The following is a 19,825-nucleotide window of genomic DNA, read 5'->3' on the forward strand; positions in this document are numbered from 1 at the left end:
GAGTAAAAACTGGTTGGGTAAGCAAGCAATGCCACCTGCTAAAACAGCCTGGTCTCAGCCTGCTGTTCCGGCTGTCATGTCCTGCTAGCCCTGACACACACACACACACACACACACACACACACACACACACATGCCTCCAGTATTCTAGCCAGATCTAAGGACTTACCATTCCCCTAGCATGCTGCAAATCAGAGCTGGCTTCCTAGATGTACCTCTCAGCAGCTCTACAGCTCTCTGGACTCAGAAGGGTCCTGCACATGGTTAATTTATTTTTATTGCGGTAAAATATACATAATATAAAACTTACCATTTTAATTATTTTTAAGTATACAATTTATTTACACTTACATTGTATATTTACATTGCTGTGCAACCATCACCACTGTCCATTGCCAGACGTTTCTTTATCATCCCAACTGACACTCTTTACTCTTTAAAAATTAACTTCCCATTCTCCCTTCCCCCAACCTCTGGTAACCACTAGTCTACTTTCTGTCTCTAAATCTGAGTGCTCTATGTGCCTCATATAAGTGGAATCATACAATATTTGTCATTTTGCCCATACTTGGTTTAATGCTCTACTGTCACTTCCTTAAAATTCTTAATTTTAGAACAAGAGCCCCTCCATCTTCCTTTCATACTAGGCCCCTCACAAATTATGTAGCGGGTCCTGCTGTGAATATTTATAATCCCCTACCTATGTCTTCTTGACACCAAAAACATATCGATGTCCTTCTGAGTTCTTAAATTTCATCTACTCTATGAAATAAAGAACAGACGTTATGGCCCAGCACACTCCTTAGAGGGTTTGTATTTTGCTCAAGTATAACACTCTTCACATTGCATTATGATTCTTTCTTTTTAAATCTGTCTTTCCTGCTAGGGGAAATACCTGTGTCTTATTTATCCTTGTATCCTTTGTGACTGGTGTAGCTCCTGTGCTAAGGACTGAATTGTGTCCCCCCCACCCATGGCCTGCACAGTGTGATGATATTTGAAGAGGGACTTTGGGGAGCTAATTATGTTTAGATGAGGTCATTGGTGGGGAAAGCATCATAATGGAATAAGTATGTTATAAGAGGGGACACCAGAGAGCTTGAAGGCAGCCATCCCCAAGTTGAGAAGAAAGTCCTTACCACAAAATGCCAGCACTCTGATCTCAGACTTTCAGCCTTCAGAAAATGTGAGAAAATTAATTTCTGTTAAGTTTCCTAGTCTATGATATTTTGTTAGGAAGCCTGAGAAGACGAAGACAACCTGATACATAATGAGCATTCTAAAATGTTCATCAAATGTAAGAATGGATGCACACACCCATAGTGCATCACCTTTGCACTGTTTCTGGACTTTTAACATTCACCGATGGAAAAACAAAAACATTTTCCACCAAGGAATGTGATAGTTTTGGTGATCTAGAAACTCTAGTCTGGGAATGATACAGTCACTGAACTGTAACCTAGTGCCTGTATTCTCAGGAAGGTGTGGCACAAGTCACTCTGTATGCTAAGTCATCCAGAAGGGTTGTCCTAATGCTTCTGATTCTGGAAGTCTCTAGTTCCTTTTCTTTGAAATAAAGCTACTCTGCTTGTTTGTGTTTTTCATGTCCACCTTGAATTTTCATCTGGGGACCTATGACTAGATCCTATGACTAAACAAGTTTCAAAGCTTATAGTACTATAAACACACATAGCAGCAAAATGAATGATAACCTTTACATGTTGAAGGAAAGGTCTTCGAATCGGAGTCCTTTGGTATAACATAACTCCCTGCTATCACCCAGCGAGTAAATTGAGTAAAAGTTCTCCAAGAGGGGAATTAGAGTGGTACTATGCAAAGAGGCTGTTATAGCAAGTTGGAGTCATTTGTTTCTGGTCCGGCAGCTACGCTCTGACTTGCTGTGTAACTCTGGAAATGGGGCTCTCCAGGCCTCAGCTTCTCCATCTCTCAACACAAAAGGATTTGGTGAAGTGAATCTCCCTGGACTCTGAATACTTCAAAAGTCCCTGAAGTCCTCAGTTTCCTCCCACCTAAGTGCTAACTGCAAGTAGAAAGTTAACTGAAAAAGAATTTTCCTTATTGTTAGAAATCAATCATGATATTATAAACTAAATATTTTAAGATAGTCAACTAAGTGTCACACACACACACACACACACACACACACACACACACACACACACACTGTACTGACTTTGTAACTGTGACCTCTCCAGTAAGTAAGGTACCATGACCTTTAGTTGAACTACTGCTTGGACATGTTCTTTTTTAAAGGACATGACAGAGATTACAAACTTGTGTTAATTACTCTTTTTAGCTATTCTTTTAAGTCATCTAATAGGCTTGTTCTAGTGTTTCTGTTAGGTCCTTTTCTATGGAATGAGACTACCTCACTTGCTTGTTTGTATCTTTCATGTTGACCTTATATTCTCATTTGAGGATTTATGACAAGTAAACGAGCCTGACTGGTGGAACGCTTTACATAAAATGAAATGCTATAGTGCTGGGAATTCTTCTTTAATTTTAACTTTAAACTCGATCTTTTGGTTGCATGACTGACCACCTTATTATTACCTGTTCTGAGAAAGGTTCCATCGATACTGAATGTCTTAGGTCCACAGACCAAAGACAAATGCTGCCATTGTGCAGCATGGTATAATCTGTCAAGGAAATGCACAGGCATTGACAACCATTTCTTTCCTAAGTCAGGGAGTTTCACAAGAATGAAAATGCATGTCTATCACTTCTCCTTTTTACTGTATATTATATCTATTATACCTTGCTGACAATGATTTTTTTCTTTCTGATTTCCCCTCTATTTTGGTGGAATACAATTTAGAGAATATTATCCATACTTTTTTAATAGCCTTTCCATACTAACATTTTATCTTTAGTAAACACAATGTAATGGATCTTAGATTCTTGATTTTCAAAAAATGAACAAAAGTAACTTACGACAATCAGTCTTAATAGCATCTATGGGCAGCCGTAATCTTTATTTTTGACTAGAGGTTCAGAGTAAAGTTTTAAACTATTTTTTTATAGGCACGTTAAACAACACTTTTTTTTAAAACTTCATTTTTTCTCCTTTCTAGCATTTCTTCCTACCTTAATTCTCTATATCAGGGGTTGGCAAACTTTTTCTATAATGAACCAAATAGTATATATTTTGTGGGCCTTGCAGTCTCTGTTACAATTTGTAAACTTGGGCATCTAGCACAAAAGCAGCCATAGACAATATGTAAATAAACGAGCATGGCTATGCTCCAATAAATTTTTAATTACAAAACAAACTGCAGGCTTGGTCCACAATCCATACTTTGCAGATTCTTGATCTGTACTTTTCTATAAATAGTGTTGAATAAATCATAAATCTAGGATGCCAAGATATATTGATTCAGAACAACCTTTTCCATCAACTATGTCATACTAGGCATGTCTCTTGACCTATCTGAATTTCCTGATATTTAATTTGAAGGTGTTTGGTCTAGGCGAATGTTATCAGACCCTAATATTTCAACTCACTTGAGTATTCACGAACAAATGCTAAGAAGCTAAATGCTAAAACTTGTTACATTTTTATAACCTTAAAAATTCTCTTTTGCAAAATACTTTATTTTTTATTTAACCCATTTCCTGTTTGCCCTGAGAATACTCACTTGAGGCTGCAGCATTTATCTCAATAACTCATGTATTACAGTTCCGACCTTACCCCCAAAGTTTGCCATGAAATATCTCACCTTATTATTATTTTCACATCGCTCTAGTATATCAATAGTCTTTGGAAACAAATGACATTATTCTATTTATAGTATTCTGTTTTTAGTGGTGGTATTTCCATTTACAGAATACAGTAGTTCTCAATTGCTGAAAATGTCAAATCCTAGAAAACCTAGCACTTCTATGTATGCTTTTAACATCATGCTTAAAGTCATTAGCCTAAGATTCCTTTGATGAATCCGATTTACCTATACATTTCTGTTACATTAGGATTAGAAACAAGTTCTGTTTAGAAATAACTACAAGAACAGTTTTTATATTTTATTTTCATATTCAAAACCAGTCAGATTTGCTTCGGCCTCAAAGAGCGTGTTTACGTAAAATTAAATTAACGCTGGCAGCGAGCTGTACTTTTTTTTTCTAAATGGGAAATAGTTTACTTGCATTTCTTTGAAAAGTAAACTTTTAGAAACACTAAATAAAATTTCTGAATGGTTATAAATGAAACGCTCCGTTCACCCATAGCTGCTCTTTTAGTATCGAACAGGAAGGGTCTGTGGATGATCTGGCTGTGGCATCGGATATCACTTGAATGGCCAAGGTTAAGGCTGCTGTTCTGCTCAGTCAAACAGATTCCCTCTTTCAAGGAAAGATGGGCCTTTATGTTCTGAAACTTCTGAGGAATATTAGCAGCCAAGTACTCAGCTAGGACTTCTATTAACTAGAAAAAATGCTGATAAGATTTGCTTTTCATGGTACATTTCCTTTGTGTATTTATGTGAAATTTCGTCCAGGAAATATATCATTTCTATTTCTGTCAGAATGTGAAACTACCCAATTACAGACCATATTTAATAAAATACCTAAGATCTCCAAATTCTCTATAGTTACCTAAGGTAGTAAATGTTGAATAAATGAGTGCCCAAGGTTGTTAGAATGCTACTTGCTGACAAATGAATGTCTGCTGTTACTTTCGATATTAATAGGGGCCATAAAAACCTGTTTTCTAGCAAATTTCATTATTTGACATGCTTGTTTATGTTTTCACAGCTGCTCTCATAGCCAAATTACCTGAGAGGAATCTGAGGGCAGCTGTGGAAACATAAATGAGCATGCAAAATAATAAAATAGCCTATTTATTTTATCTTTACATTTCTTCCTTATTAATTTTGATTCTAAGAATAAGTCACAGAGGATGATAAAGAGGATAGAGCAACCACTAACATATATTAAACATGTAATCAATTTTGTTTTGGAGAATTTAACTTTTAATAAAATGCTATATTTTAATAAAATTTAAAATAAATGAAGTAAAGTAGGAGAGTGAAAGTGCTATTAGTTACAGGATGGCTGTAGTAGGGAGAAAAAGGGAGAAAGGAAAAGCAGATTCTGTATCTCTCACTTATAGAAAGAACATTTCATTCCGGACTCAGTTTCCTGGGGGGTAGCTCTTTCTCATGGAACACACTTTCTGAGGGGAAAGCTGCATATGACAATCATTATTTCAGCTGTTTACATCTTAGTTCTACTTATTTAAACTCAACATGAGCTGGAATATCAGAAATAATTTTTTTCTGTAAACATGCACAAAATCCAATTCCCACTTTATAATTCTAAGAATTACAGAATTTTATAAAGGATTTTATATGCCTATATGAAGGACACTTTTGTATAATTAATAATTTCATATATTAAATTCCTTTGGAAGATAACATAATAAGGAATTAATTACAATGACCTTGGTAGAAAACATAAGGTTGACTAAATTTCACTACTCACATTTTGTTCATTCCAAGTTCACTAAATGGAACTTCGTCAACCGTAACCTTAATAAAAATATAATCAAATGATAGTAGATGTTCATAATAATGTCTCCAAAGAACCGAAGTATCCCTAAATGCCTTTTAGAAGCTTGGAAAATCCAGATTAGGAGATCTGATGTGCTTGTACTTGTGAGGACAATTTAATGATTCAATTAAAATGGCCAACCAAAACAAATTTAAAGTGTCTTGTCACACATATTCAACCTATATGCTCTAAGAATACACTTCATTATGATAATTGCAATCAAGGTACAATGTTTTAAATGGTGATGTAGAGTCAATGGCCATGCCACCCTGAACAAGCCCGGTCTCATCTGATCTTGGAAGTTAAGCACGGTTGGGCCTGGTTAGTACTTGGATGAGAGACCACCTAGGAAGACCAGGTGCTGTAGGTGTAGAAAATAAGGAATTGTAAGCTGACGAGGTCCTTGCAATTTGTGAGGTTGCCTCGTCTAAAAATAAATAAATAAATAAATAAATACATACATACATACATACATACATACATAAATACATGAATAAATGGTGACATGAAAATGTTAAAAATAATAGCTTGCATTAATAGTGTTTATTTAAAGAAAAACAGGCACACTTTTAAATGCACCATTTTACATATACATAAAATGAAAATTACGCACTAAAGTGGATATTATCTTCTTGATTTTACATATGAGAGAATTAAAGACCAAAAAAATTAAGTAACCTGATGCACATGGTTGGAAACAGAGCTGATTTGAACTGAACTTGATCTGGCTCTAGCACCTACACCTCTACTCTTAACTATGTGGTGTGCTTTCTCAAGAGCTTTCTTGGCAGTGAGCAAGAGTTCATACTCATGTTTTTGTTTTAATAGTTCCTTGGTTTTTCATTCTGTTTTCTATATTATGAAACATATTTTAAAGAGGGAAAATATTAAACTACGGAGAAAAAAACCTATAATTAAGACTAATTATTTTCAGGAAATATTGCTTTTTATACAATAACATAATTGGTATTGTACAAATTTGGTCTCTGAACAAAATACTGTTAAAAATAAATTATTCTCCCATGAAACTGAGAAGCAAAAAAAAGAGAACAACTTTATTTTTTTAATGGTAAATTTAATTGTAATCTTAATTAGATGCAATGAAAAGTTAGGAAGGAAAGTGTCTACATTCTTGGTGGTATCTTGCCATATGTAGAAATCTAAAGCCATGGCACGATCTAGTAAAATGTGTCCTAAGAATGGAAAATTAAACCGAGTCATAAGGTCTATTAAAATGAGCATGGTAATTTTTAAATTGTAGTTTAATAAGTTAAGTAGTCATTGTTCAGTTGCTCATGGGCGCCATTACGCCAGCGGGAAGGTGGCTCAATATCTAAGATGGTCGAAGGCTCACGACCAAAGTAACAGCGGAGGCTTCCCGGGTGGCGAGATCAGCCAAACGGAAAAGTCCCCGCCTTGTAACCCCACCGACATCTTGGGTCAAAACCTTTAAAAACCGCGCCTATACCCCAGACACGTGCGACTTCCCTGGCCCCTTTGCTGGACCAGTGAATCTCGCCCGCGGATCCTAATAAAGCCTGTTTCATACTTCGCTTTGGCTCAATTTCACTCTCATTCTCGTCTCCTCCGGCTGACCGGTCATGTTCACTTTTTAAGGAGGAAAGAAGACTCAACTAACATAATGCATATGATTCACATTTCTCAATTTTAATAATAAATGATAGTATTAAGATATTTAAATGTTTTTCACAAGTATCATTTTAAAGAGAAGAAAAATGTTTAAGTGAATTTTTATAATGCATTGTGATATCAAATACAAGTAACTCAAAGAAAATTGTCCATTTATCAAATTGTGTTTTCAACACGATATGTATGGATTGTGCTTATTGAAACTACATTATTCACATAGATCATTTTAAAGCTTTTTATTCTTTCTTTTGTTTACAAATCAGATGAATGGGTTTTTTAAAAGTCTATCAGTGATATTTTAGGAAATATTTAAATGTCTATTTTCTCTTAGTTTTATTAAAGAGTTGACTATATGCATAGAAATTTTCAAAAAGGTACCTCCGCATCACAAAATGATTTTACTTCTCATTAATATGCATGGTAAGCGACAGTGTGTGTATTATCATAGGTATGTATATGTAAATTAGTCTGCGCCACATATACCGTTATTATTGATCTTTGTTTCCTTCCTAGTATTATAGTTATCACTATATTTTATTCATTTGTGCACTTATTTCTGGTTCATCTCTTCTATGAAGAACTAATTTCCATAATGTCAAGAGAGTTGTTAGTACTGTCCAAAATTCCATCACCAGTAGCTAGCACTTGCTAGGCACATATAGATGCTAATAAATGTAGATTCATTGAATAAATGAGTGAATAAACTAACAGGGAGAAAGAGGGAAATGAATAATTACATTTTAATAATAATTTCAGGTATATTTGGCTTGTGTGAAAAAACATTTTTTACAAAATAACTTGGACACAATAAAATGATTTTATCACAAAATGTTTATGCCATAATGAAATAAATCAATAAAATAAACTATAACACAAAACTATGGAGAAAATGGTCTTTTTCCTACATTTTACCATTGTTAAACATTGTTCACATGACTAAAGCAACCATAATCCATGATGATATGGATTAAAAAGAAGAAACATTTGAAAGAAAATTTATGTAAATTGACTAACTTGAAAACAACATGTTCGTATAGACAGAATTGTGACAGTACTTGAATATCTCAAGAGGCAAAGTGAAGTACCTCTTCATTTTCAAATTAAACAAATATATATGAATATCTGAGATACTAGGATTATATTATACCAAAAAGCATAAAGAACAAGACGCTTGCTTAATGGCGAATTATTAAAAGGAAAAAAGTACATACAGCTAGGACTCCTACCATAACTATATATTTAAATATTAATTTTATCAATTACTAATTTCTAGCAGTATTCTTTAATTTACAATTTATGCTTTATATTTATGTGATTATCCTTTGAAGTATTTGCCTTATCTCATGAAATTTATATAATTGATTAGCCAATAACATATGTAAATACAATTAATAAGGCACATATTATATAACAGTGCATCAATAAATACTTCATATAAAATAAATTATAAAATAACAATGGGGTTTACTATTCTTATCTACTATTCTGGCAACTTTCAGTAAGCTCAAAATTAACACTTTTATTGTACTCTGAAATTAAAGTTAAAAAGATAATCCTAGTAAATAGTTGTGAATATAATAGTTTATCAGGTCAAAGACTAGGCCAATTGATATAAAAATAATGTTATTTTATAATTAATTTAAACAACACTAAAACAGGAAGCAATTATATGTTATGAACAGCCCTACAACTAATCATACTTCTTTTATGCTTTCTAAGTTAAATATTTTATCCGTCTAAATGACATTGTCCTGTCATTGATTGGGGATAGGGTAAAGGTCTGTTCTCATTTTAAACCTAATCAATCAGTCTCTAAAACATTTTGTGCCAAAGCAATATGTTAACATAACTCTTTAGTTTGTTTAGGTAAGAAAAAAATGATTTGTAAGTCTGCCTATTTTTAGCATTTATTTTATGGAAAATCTATCATTAATCAACTAATTTCATTTAAGTACTTATAAAAATATCATGCGGCTATGGTCATTATTTGATAATAGATGGATCATTAATTCCATCTTTAACAATAATAAATAGTAAATAATTTACATCTCATGTACTAAATAATTAAATGTATAAGCTGAAAACTTCATCATTATGTCTTTGTCCCATCTTTGAATGAGTTGCGTGGACTATAAGAAATTCATTTTCCAGGTCTCTAGGCTATTTCAGACTTTCGACAAGTTTATCCAAGTAGAAAAAAATTAAAGACTTTAAAGGAAGAGAAGGAAACTGTAGAATGATTTCTGTTCCAAAATATGAAAACAATTGATATTTTTAAATACTATACTAAGGAAACTATTTCATAAATTGTAAGGTTTGAGCTAACTGTGAAAGGTACATCTATAAACAAGCCCTTAGAACAAGAATTCCTAGGTAGATTGACTTATAGTTACAACGTAGTGTGTTTTTATATCATATACCTTAGCAAATCTAGTACTTCTACAACTGCATTATTAAAATATTTACAAAATTTCAACATATCACATCACCTAATTTGGTGAGGTTTTTTAAATTGTGTAATTTGGAATATATTTAGAGCCTAGATTACTAATACCTACTATCATTGAACTGTAAATATTAAAGGGATTATCAAAGATTTGTTATTAAAAATAAACTATGTCTTTTATTTGCCTTAAATTATGATTAGACAAGTAATATGAACATATGGTTTCCACTAAAATCTTTTCTAAAGCATCCTAAAATGTTATATTTCTTAAACTTATCATTCAGAATTTACTTAAATTAATGCTTTATAAAATTTTGCTATTCACCAACTTATAAAGTAGAAGACAAATTAAGAGAGGATTGTGAATTCTCTTTTAAAACATTTTGAAAGACACGACTTTCCTAATGCTAAAATAAATCTGGCATATGCAATTTATGCAAATGTAAAGTGATGAGGTCGAATTTAAAATAATTTTACTCTACTTTTAATCAGTGTTTTCTTTGCATCTGCTACAAAAATAGATAGATAGATGATAGATAGATAGATAGATAGATAGATAGATAAACAGGCACATACACAAATACTACTTTTGTACCATTACTTTCATTTGCTTTTGAAAGTCCTATTCAAAGTATAATGGAGTCTCTCAATCTTTTCTCCTTATATCATGGCTGTTTCAATATTTCCCATCTCTCTGCCTCTCTGTACTGCACTTTTGGTTAGTTCCTCAGTTCTACCATCCACTTTACTAATTTCCTCTTAGACTATGTTCAGTCTAGTATTTATTCCATTTAGAAGTTTTAATAATTTCAATAAAAATTGTTATATTTCTAAAACTTTGACTTGGTTCTATTCATATCTAAATTACTTTTGTTTCATTTCTGCTTTGTTTTGTGTGATAATTTTTGTTCTTTATTTACGAATATTATTATCGTACTATTTCTTAATTTCATTCTTGTGAACATTTGCCTAGTCTGTGGGCTGTGTTTCTAAATATTAATTGGTTTGCTCATATACTTCAGAAACTTGGCTTGCAAGCTTATTTGAATGAAAGGAGTCCTCTCTGTCTCCCTCCTTTTTCTCTTTCTCTCTTCTCTATTATATTTTTATTCCTCTGCATTTTAGTTTTTTTTTCCACTGAGTCCCTAATGAGTTAAATCCAGAACCAAACCATAAAATAGTTACTTCTTTATGGTGATATCAGTAATAACACATTAGGTAATCATTTGCAATTTTTTAAAAAAGTGATATATTGGTGTTCTCACCTACTTTGGTCTACAGTGTCTTACAATGCCATTGCTCCAGGATCACAGTCACAACCATAATTCTATTCTTTCCTGAATGAACTGGATTAGGCAAGAATCATTCCCATCCCAGACATGAAGTAGTAAGCACTCTCTCTCTAGTTGCAAGTATTGCATAGAGATTTTTTAGACCATGTGACTCAGCAGTTAGACCCCAGCAGACTGTAGCTATAGACTCACCTACAACTTTGTATTTCTGGTCTATAAAGATACTGATCTTACTTTTGAGTCCAGCTATATCTTTAGATTTTCTTTATTTGCATCTTTCACTGCTATTGTTTGTAGAAGAACTGATGCTTTAAATATGAACTCATTGTGCTATCCAAACCAGAATGCAAGTTATTATTAGAAACATATTGATAATAAAAAATTATAAAGGCCAACAAAGTTAATATATTATGAGACAAGATGATTTTCAGTAAGATGCCTATATAAATGTCTTTAAGAAAGAAAAAGTTGGCATACTGTGATTTGAAACAGAATGCTGATCAATGTTCTCCAGTCTCTGGGGATGATGGTCTGATAGTAGAGCCACAGTGCAGGGAAAGTCGTTGTGTGTTGATCTGAAGAGGACAACACAAGCTCCCTGTATGCTTTGGCCTACGCCTGAACTGTTGTATTCCTATTCAATGCTATTGGCCTTCTTGGTTCATTTTACATCATCTCTCACCTAGACTATTACAACAGTCTCCCAATTAGTCTCCCATTATCGGTTTCTCCTTTTCCATAACTAGAAGACTTATTATTCTAATCGAAATGATCACTGCAGATCTTTGTGTTAAAAAATCTAATTGTTCCCTAAGTTTACATGATAGAGTCCAATTTCTTAAGAATGACATTCAAGGCCCCCAACTTAGCTCTATGGTCTCAGCTTGCAGTACTGAACCTTAAGTACCTTCTCTGTCAGCCAAAATATAAAGTTTCATAAAGTTTCACTCTAAGACTATAGGTCTTTCTCCCTGCCAGCTCTTCTACCTGAAATATTTTCTCCCTCCCCACCAATACATTCTCCTCAGCAACCCCTACCTCCTCCAATGGCCTAGAAAATTCTTACTTCCTAAAACCAGATCAAATATCTTCCTTTTTTGCATATCCCTCATTCGAAGCATTTATCATGTTATATTAATTATTGATAAATAAATAATTACAACTAAGATCTTCTAGAGATAGTGCTTGTCTTAATCACTACAAGATCTGCAATGTTTGTCTTTAAGTATTAGGTAAAAAAATTTTCAAAGAATCCGATATTTAATCTTTCATGAGCTTTCATAATATAACTACTCTCTTAAGGGTGTTCAGTAGTCTAAGCCTACTCCTTGAGAAAAGAAAAGAAATAATTTTTATATGGCAACAATCAGCACACATTCCAAAGCATTTAGATAAAATTGAGTATGACTTTTCACCTATAACTGTATCCTAGAGAAAAATATTTTCATGATATACCAAATATTCAAGGTAATAACTGAAGGAGGGAAGCAGTTCGCTGGAATTAATCCACTGAGGACCACTAGAAAAAGGTGTCAATGATTTTGCTAAAGGTCATTCATTTGATGATGAAGTAGATTGAGCTATTGAGAAAGTGCAGAGCAGCAGTCACAGAAAGAAGAGTAGTGTCAATTTATTTAAATACTCACTGTAGGCCAGGTGTTCTACATACTTGTGTTAGTTTTCATCACAAACCAACCCCCAAAGGCAGCAATTATTTCTCTCACTTCATAGGCCAAATAATAATAATAATAATAAGGTTTACAGGAGATAAATAAGCCAAAATCTCATAGAAAGTGACTAGGCCAAAATTTAAACCCAGATTTACTTTATTCCAAAGCCAGTACTTTGACTTCTTATAGGGAACAGATTTAAGGAGACAAAAGAGGCAGGAGAGATTGTCAGTCCATCAATGTAAAGTTGATTAAACATGACCTCAAAGAACTAATTAAAGCAAGTGATGATAATGACAGGAATAAGGAGAGCAAACCAAATTTATCAGTATGGCATCAGGAATCAAGCCATCACCCTAAAGCAGCAGTAACATAGTTTAAGTTCGTTCAATTGTAGATCAAACACAAAATACAAATGAAAATTTCATTAATCATTTCAAAACTGTTATATGAACATCTTTGCAGAGAGTCCCAGTGGCTCTCAATCACAAAGCCTTTTCAGAAAACTTTGTCTGCTATTCCTGAGAGTAGAACAGCATCTCCTTCATCACCATGACATCCTTGGCACCTAAACAGTTACCCTCTTTTCAACAGATGGTTCTTTTCATCCTTCTCTGGAATCATCCCCTGATAAGCCACCCATATATGAAGTTACACATTATGCTATTGCTCTGACCAACAAGCAAGGAAGATGGCAAACATTTGACCCCAAAGATTCTTGTTCGTAAATTCACTGCACAGCTGTGTTCTGCCTGTAAGTGTTGTGATAAGTGTGTACCAATGAGATGACTGGGGTTTTTTGTATCATTTTTCATAAATGTATCTCATGAAAATATAAAGCATTCAACCTAAGAATAATAACACTGACAAAATGCCTTGCATTTTATCTTACACATATTTAAAAATTATTTTCACAATTCTATCTTATCCTCTCAATGCTTCTGATCGTTGATGGTATTTTTCATTAATATACCAATGTATTTCTATGGAAATTGGAAAATAATTTTAAAAGACCTTAGTCATTTTTATAGTGGAAAATGAGCAGTTAACCATGTCATGACAAACTCTCTCAATCTCAGCTTAGCCCATTGCAATATGAAAAGAGATATTATGAAATTATTGTATTGGACACAATCACCCTGGAATATATGTCTAAACATAAAATGTAAGTGTGGACAGATATTTTATATAATCAAATGAAATCAGCTATTACAGCCAGTGATAGAAGTGTGAAGCATGAGAGTTTTACTAGGTGCATAATAAATATCTGTTTGTACTGTTTTGAGATGAGGAAAAATATACTACTGTATTCAACCTTTCAAGACTACTAAATATCCACTAAATATTTAACTATATTATAGATACACCTAGTTTGCCTTCACATGTAAGGTATCTAGTTAAGTGGCTGGTATATAATATAGAATAAATAAATATATGTTTTTTTTTTTTTCCTTATTGGTTTCTTCTTTCTTCTTTCAGAATGAAGAGGCATAATAAAGGTCCAGGAAATGAGTCATTAAATGTTTTTCAACACTAAATGTATTCAGAAAATTCTACATATCCTAAGTAAAAAGTTCAAACATCAAGAAATATAAGGAAATAAAATGTCAACTCTAAAGAGAAGGGCCTTCAGTGCCCTCTGAAAGGACTCCACCTTGACTGAGCAGGCCACTGCCACCTTGTGGCATTTTGATTCAATGAGTTTTGATAAGTGACCCATTGCCAACATAACAGAATAGTGTGAACTGGAATGGGGGTCTTTTCCAAGTATTTACTTTGTGGGTAAACTGATTTTAGCTGGATTTGAATACTGTAGAAGTAATTCTTCTCATATCTTAGTGTGTATTTTCACATGTTAAGTCAATCGATTACCTTCTAATAAAATAAAATAAACCACTTAAAACTGTCCCTAATTTCTAAGTGACTTGAAAAGTGATAGGTAACCAAAGATCACTTTAGTAATTGCAATATTGTTTTGTTTTGTTTTGTTTAGAAATATATGACCAAAACATATTTCTCATATCCATTTGGTCTTTATCCATAGTTCCTGGCTCAAAGCCCCCCAAACCCGTGAAATTTCCTGAGCTATAAGAGCAATAGGATCATTATTTCTTCTAATATTTGCTTTCTTGTCTTCTTTTCCTGAAAATGCTTCAAAGCCATAAAGGTGAAATGGGTGTCTTATTTTCATAACAAGCCCCTTTCCACCACAACTGGGTTTATGTTAATGAACGTGACTTTCGGAAAGCACCTAGGGATAAGGGCTGGTTGCCAGGGAAACCAACCATCTATAGAGGGTTGACTCTTTTAGTCCCACCCCTGATTACTGGTGAGGGAAAGGGGCTAAAGTATGAACCAATCACCAATGATCAATGAGTTAATTAATCATGTCTATGCAATGAAATCTCCATAGAAACCCAAAGGGAGGGATCTGAAGAGCTTCCAGGCTGGAGAACCAGAACAGTTCCATCTGCCACCTTGCCAGCCCTAAGCTCCATAAGGACAAAGGCTCCTTTTCTCAGGACCTCTCCCTCTGTATCCCTCCCTCTGGGGTTAATTCATATCTTTAATTTTTTAAAATAAATTGGTAATCTAGTAAAAAGGTTTATCTACATGCTGTGAGCTGTCCTTGCAAATCAATCGATACCCAGGAAAGACTGTGGGAACCTCTGATTTATAGCTAGTAGGTTAGAAGCACAGGTACCAACCGAGCTTGCAACTGGCAACCTGAATTGGAGGGAGTTTTTGAAGCCTCCGAACCGTAGCTGGTCAGTCAGAAGCATAGGTAACAACATGGGCTTGCGACTAGTGTCTGAAATGGATGGTGGTCATGTGGGATTGAGCCCTTTACCTGTGGAATCTGATTCTATCTCCAGGTAGATAGTGTCAGGATTTAGGTGAATTCTTGGATACCTTGCTGGTGTCTGAGAATTACTTGTTGATTTGGGGGAAGCCTACATATAGATAGATAGATAGATAGATAGATAGATAGATAGATAGATAGATAGATCTATATCTATATCTATATCTATATCTATACACACACACACACTAAAATTGGGATTAGGAACCCAAAAGAGTAATAAATATTATAAATATAGATGTCAAATTTCCTCTGGTTTTTAATGAATAATTTTAGTATGGGTTTCACATGTGCTTTAAGTAAAAATTTTGTTATTTAATTTCTACTATTGGAATGTTTTTATTTTAAGCTCTTAACTAATTGTTTTTTATATTTATATTGATAATATAGTATACCTTACCATTAGTACACTAAGTAAAAATCTACCTGTTATTAGTTACCTCATCCTCAATTGGATTGGAAAAAAAATGATTTAATGTATTTTTTAGTTTATGAGTTCATGTGGCTGATTTGACTGCAAGCCTTCAGAAATTACGCTCTTCCTGCTTCCTCATCTATTTTTATATGACTTTGATTTGTTTCCATTTTATCTTCTAAGACTTCATTGATATTTACTTTATATCATCTCACCACTAAATTATTTTTATATATCCCTAATTTTTTTCTAACATAGTAGAGGTCCTTACCTTTTTTTGTATCTATGGTATGCTTTTGAGTTTAAGAACACTAGACCAAAAATTTGAGAGAATTATACTGAATTAGTACCAAATCACTTGCTTGCTTCATTGTCCTTCAGTCCTATGCTTCTGTTAGAAAAAAAAAAAAAAAAAAGCTATTTATTCTCTTTACTGACATGCTCATGAGATAAAATTTTTACATCTTACAGATAATTTTTTTCTTTGAAAAAAGCTTGACTTTATGCAATACCTCTTACCTCTTAATTCCAAGAAATATACCTAGTTCTACTTCTTATTTTTTCTTCAAAGACCTGAAAGAGTAACGCTTAGTCCATCCAGACTTGACTTTTAATCATGACCATGAGATGCTTCACATGTTAACAGAGAGTCCTCTTAGTCCTTCATTGTCAGTTTATATGTTTGGAGGCAGCCAGAAGACCTCAGCTCACAAAGAAAGACCACACTAATATGGTTCTAGCATTGTAATATCCAGATGAAAGTTTACAGTTCACTTTGGAAGACACACAAACAAAACTTACATGGGAATAAGATATGATATGATACAATATAATGTGATATTTGTTATAATTTTATATGAGCTTAACTCTTAGGCATATGGGGTTATATCGAACAGTCAGAGGAAATAGCTCCCTTTTCCTGAAGAGGGTTATTAACTAAGCAGTAGATAATTAAAGCTAATTTCCTGCTCCCTAGAAGCTGATGGAATGGAGTTGAGAGTGACCCCCAAGGGAGCTATACTTTGAAAGAGGCAATGAAGGCCCAGATACTCATCCAGGTAAACCTACTCTATTCCATGTCCTCAAGCAATAATGTGATTTCTTTTGATAATGTCCTAAAGTTCTTGCAGAGGCTGGTGAGTAAACAGGGAGGACATAAATTACTTCTAAGCTATTGCTTCTAGAAGTATCAAGATGCATGAGCAGTATAAGGTGAATCAGCAGTGTCAATTTTCTATTCGATACAACTGAAGTTAGGTACTGAGAAATTACTAAAACTTTGTAAAGAAGTTTGACTTTCAAAAACCCATAATACTTTTCTACAAATAGATGGAAATCTTAGAAAAAGTAAATGCATTTTTATTTACTTTGCACTTGTACAAGTTTGCTTCTCTACCACTGTTTACCTAGCCAGTGAACAGTGCTTCACCTGAAATAGTCAGTGATTTCTAATTTCTGCACTCTGTTTGCAGTTCCCTATGTGCAAATCCTAGTAAACTAATTTACTTCTATTACTAAAAATTAGTCTTTTCGGTTCTCAGTATTAGCCAACATTTATTGCCTACCCAGAGGGTAGGAAAGACAATGCAATAAAAAGATTTTTGAACACGTGGTGACATCAACGAATTAAAAATTAATTAATTAATTTTTAAAAAGATACTTTAACATAAATTATTTTATTCAAATACAAATGAAGTTTTAATATTCTTTACCATTGAGGAAATAAATACTATAATATGTGCTTAAAATATAATTAATTGATAGACATTTAAATATATCAACAATAAAATGGGCAATGGGGCTATAATTCAATATATTGATTTATAGAGATTTAGTATAAATGCAACCAAAGGTGCCTCCTGCACGATTATGCTAACATCATGTTCTTTTCTGAGCAAACAAAAGCACCTCTGAGGGTAATTTCTGTCAGGAACATGCTTTCTATTTGTTTTGAATCTCCCCTTAAGACTTAAAATACTCTAAGGTAGCAGTTAATTTTAAGCATAACACTTCCCATTAAGATAGAAAAAAACAGCAAAAATTTCAGTGATAACTGACATTAACATTTCATTGGGGTGAATGTAACATGTAAATAGATGATATGTTATATATACAGAAAGGAAAAACAGAATACAAATTACAAATGTAATTAACAGATAGGACAGGAGCCTACAAACAATAGCATTGATTCACAAAACCCAGCTCCATACAAACTGGGAAATAACTCTAATATTTAAAATAACTGAAGAGAATGAATGAAACATTCCTACTTTTCTGTGGTCAACTTATAGGGAAGAGTGTAGCCAACCACTGTTACATAAAAGCTACAAATCGAAGAATGACTTTTGTTTTCCCCATTTTTGCCTCAGTCAATAGTGCTTTGGTCAAGCATTAATCTGCAAGTGCGAATGGATTGTGAAATGCAGTTAGTTGCAAAGCACCATTACCTTGAAGAACAAAGGGAAATGATGTTGAACTGAAAGGCAGTTGTCCTCAGACTTTATGTACATTAAGCCCTAATCTTTGATGACCTTATTCAGCTTTCTACAGAAGTAACATAGATGATTCTCATGCAGGTGATGTGTGGATTGCATTTTGTAAAATATTGCTATGTGGAATGAGTGCATATTGCTAAAACAGAAAAAAGCCACCTGCAATTTGGGGAGGGGGTAACAAGTGCTTCTATTTGCCCTGACTGGCATTATGTGTGTGACCTAGCTTTGGAGAGAGAATGAAAGAAACCATGTATTTTGGGCTTATAATTAACTGAGTTGCATGAATTGAGTTATTTAAATTTCTTAGAGATATCATAGGTGCTACATCAGTTTAAGAGTTAAAGGATTCAGGCAATGACAACAAAAAATATTTAAAATAATGTGTTAACTATCTTTAGAAAATGAGAGTTTCCTATAAATACATGCTGCTAATAACTTCAAAGCTCTGTATATTTTAACCATTTTTACGGGTCTTCCTGAAATGAATTCTCTACTTCTTGCTCCAACAAATATACTAAACAGTTAAACTGGCATAGGTGGCATGTCATTCAGATGAACATACACAAATAGGTATAAACCAATTTCACAAATTATTTATGTAGCTATAGAGATTTCACAAAGCATAATATTAAATAATGGCAATACATTTTTAGCCTTATATATGGATGAGATTGTTTCTATAAATAAAGATGTTAGTTCATTAGGCTTGAAATGGATACTTTAGGTTTTTTCTCATCAAACTCTAATAGAATCATTTCCAGGTAAATTAAATTCACATTGTACTTTTTAGGTAAATTCTTTTTATTTTAGCAGCAAGCTGAGTTAATTCATCCTTCTCGCTAAGTTTTAGGTGCTGTTTTTTTTAGTTTACTATGCTATTTTTCTCTTTTGGGAAAAGAAAAGGGAAGACAGGGTAAGAAATAAGGTATAGAAATAGAGGAATTATAGATTTCTTTTGCGTTCTGAAAAAAAAATTGTAATATGTTACTATCGTGGATGAATTGTATTCACGTATTCCTAGCTGTATCAATAATCTAAAAACAATTGGTACATACTTTCTCCTTGAGGTACAACAACAAAATGTACAGAGCATGACCATCATCAGTGATTTGTGAAGTTCACACAATATTCATTCATTCATCTAGTTCAGTTTTAGGACATTGATCAAAACTTTTTCTCTCAGACTCAGGTGTATCGAGCCAAATACACTTGTATCTGAAGAATTCTCTGCCTGGGACAGTGCATGGTGTGGGAAGTAATGACACAGTTCAGTTACTCTCATTGCTTAAATGAAGACCTATCATAGTAAATGGTAGCACTGCAGGTAATGTATTCAGTCTTCTGGCTCCTCTTTCATCTTCTGGTTAATGGGCAGTTAAGAGACCAAGTCCTCAAAGTTTTCAAGAGAGTTTGCTCAATGGAGTTC

At 33.5% G+C, this 19,825-nt stretch overlaps 1 protein-coding gene and 1 pseudogene across 2 annotated transcripts in view; one reads left to right on the plus strand and one right to left on the minus strand.

The window, feature by feature from the left end:
- Positions 1-19,825, minus strand: part of CFAP299 (cilia and flagella associated protein 299) — a 500,183-nt gene that overhangs the window by 251,490 nt on the left and 228,868 nt on the right. The gene's annotated exons all lie outside the window — the stretch shown is intronic.
- LOC118608905 lies at positions 5,820-5,938 on the plus strand (annotated as a pseudogene).

This window comes from Rousettus aegyptiacus, unplaced genomic scaffold (assembly GCF_014176215.1).
Source record: "Rousettus aegyptiacus isolate mRouAeg1 unplaced genomic scaffold, mRouAeg1.p scaffold_m13_p_10, whole genome shotgun sequence".
NCBI lineage: Eukaryota > Metazoa > Chordata > Mammalia > Chiroptera > Pteropodidae > Rousettus > Rousettus aegyptiacus.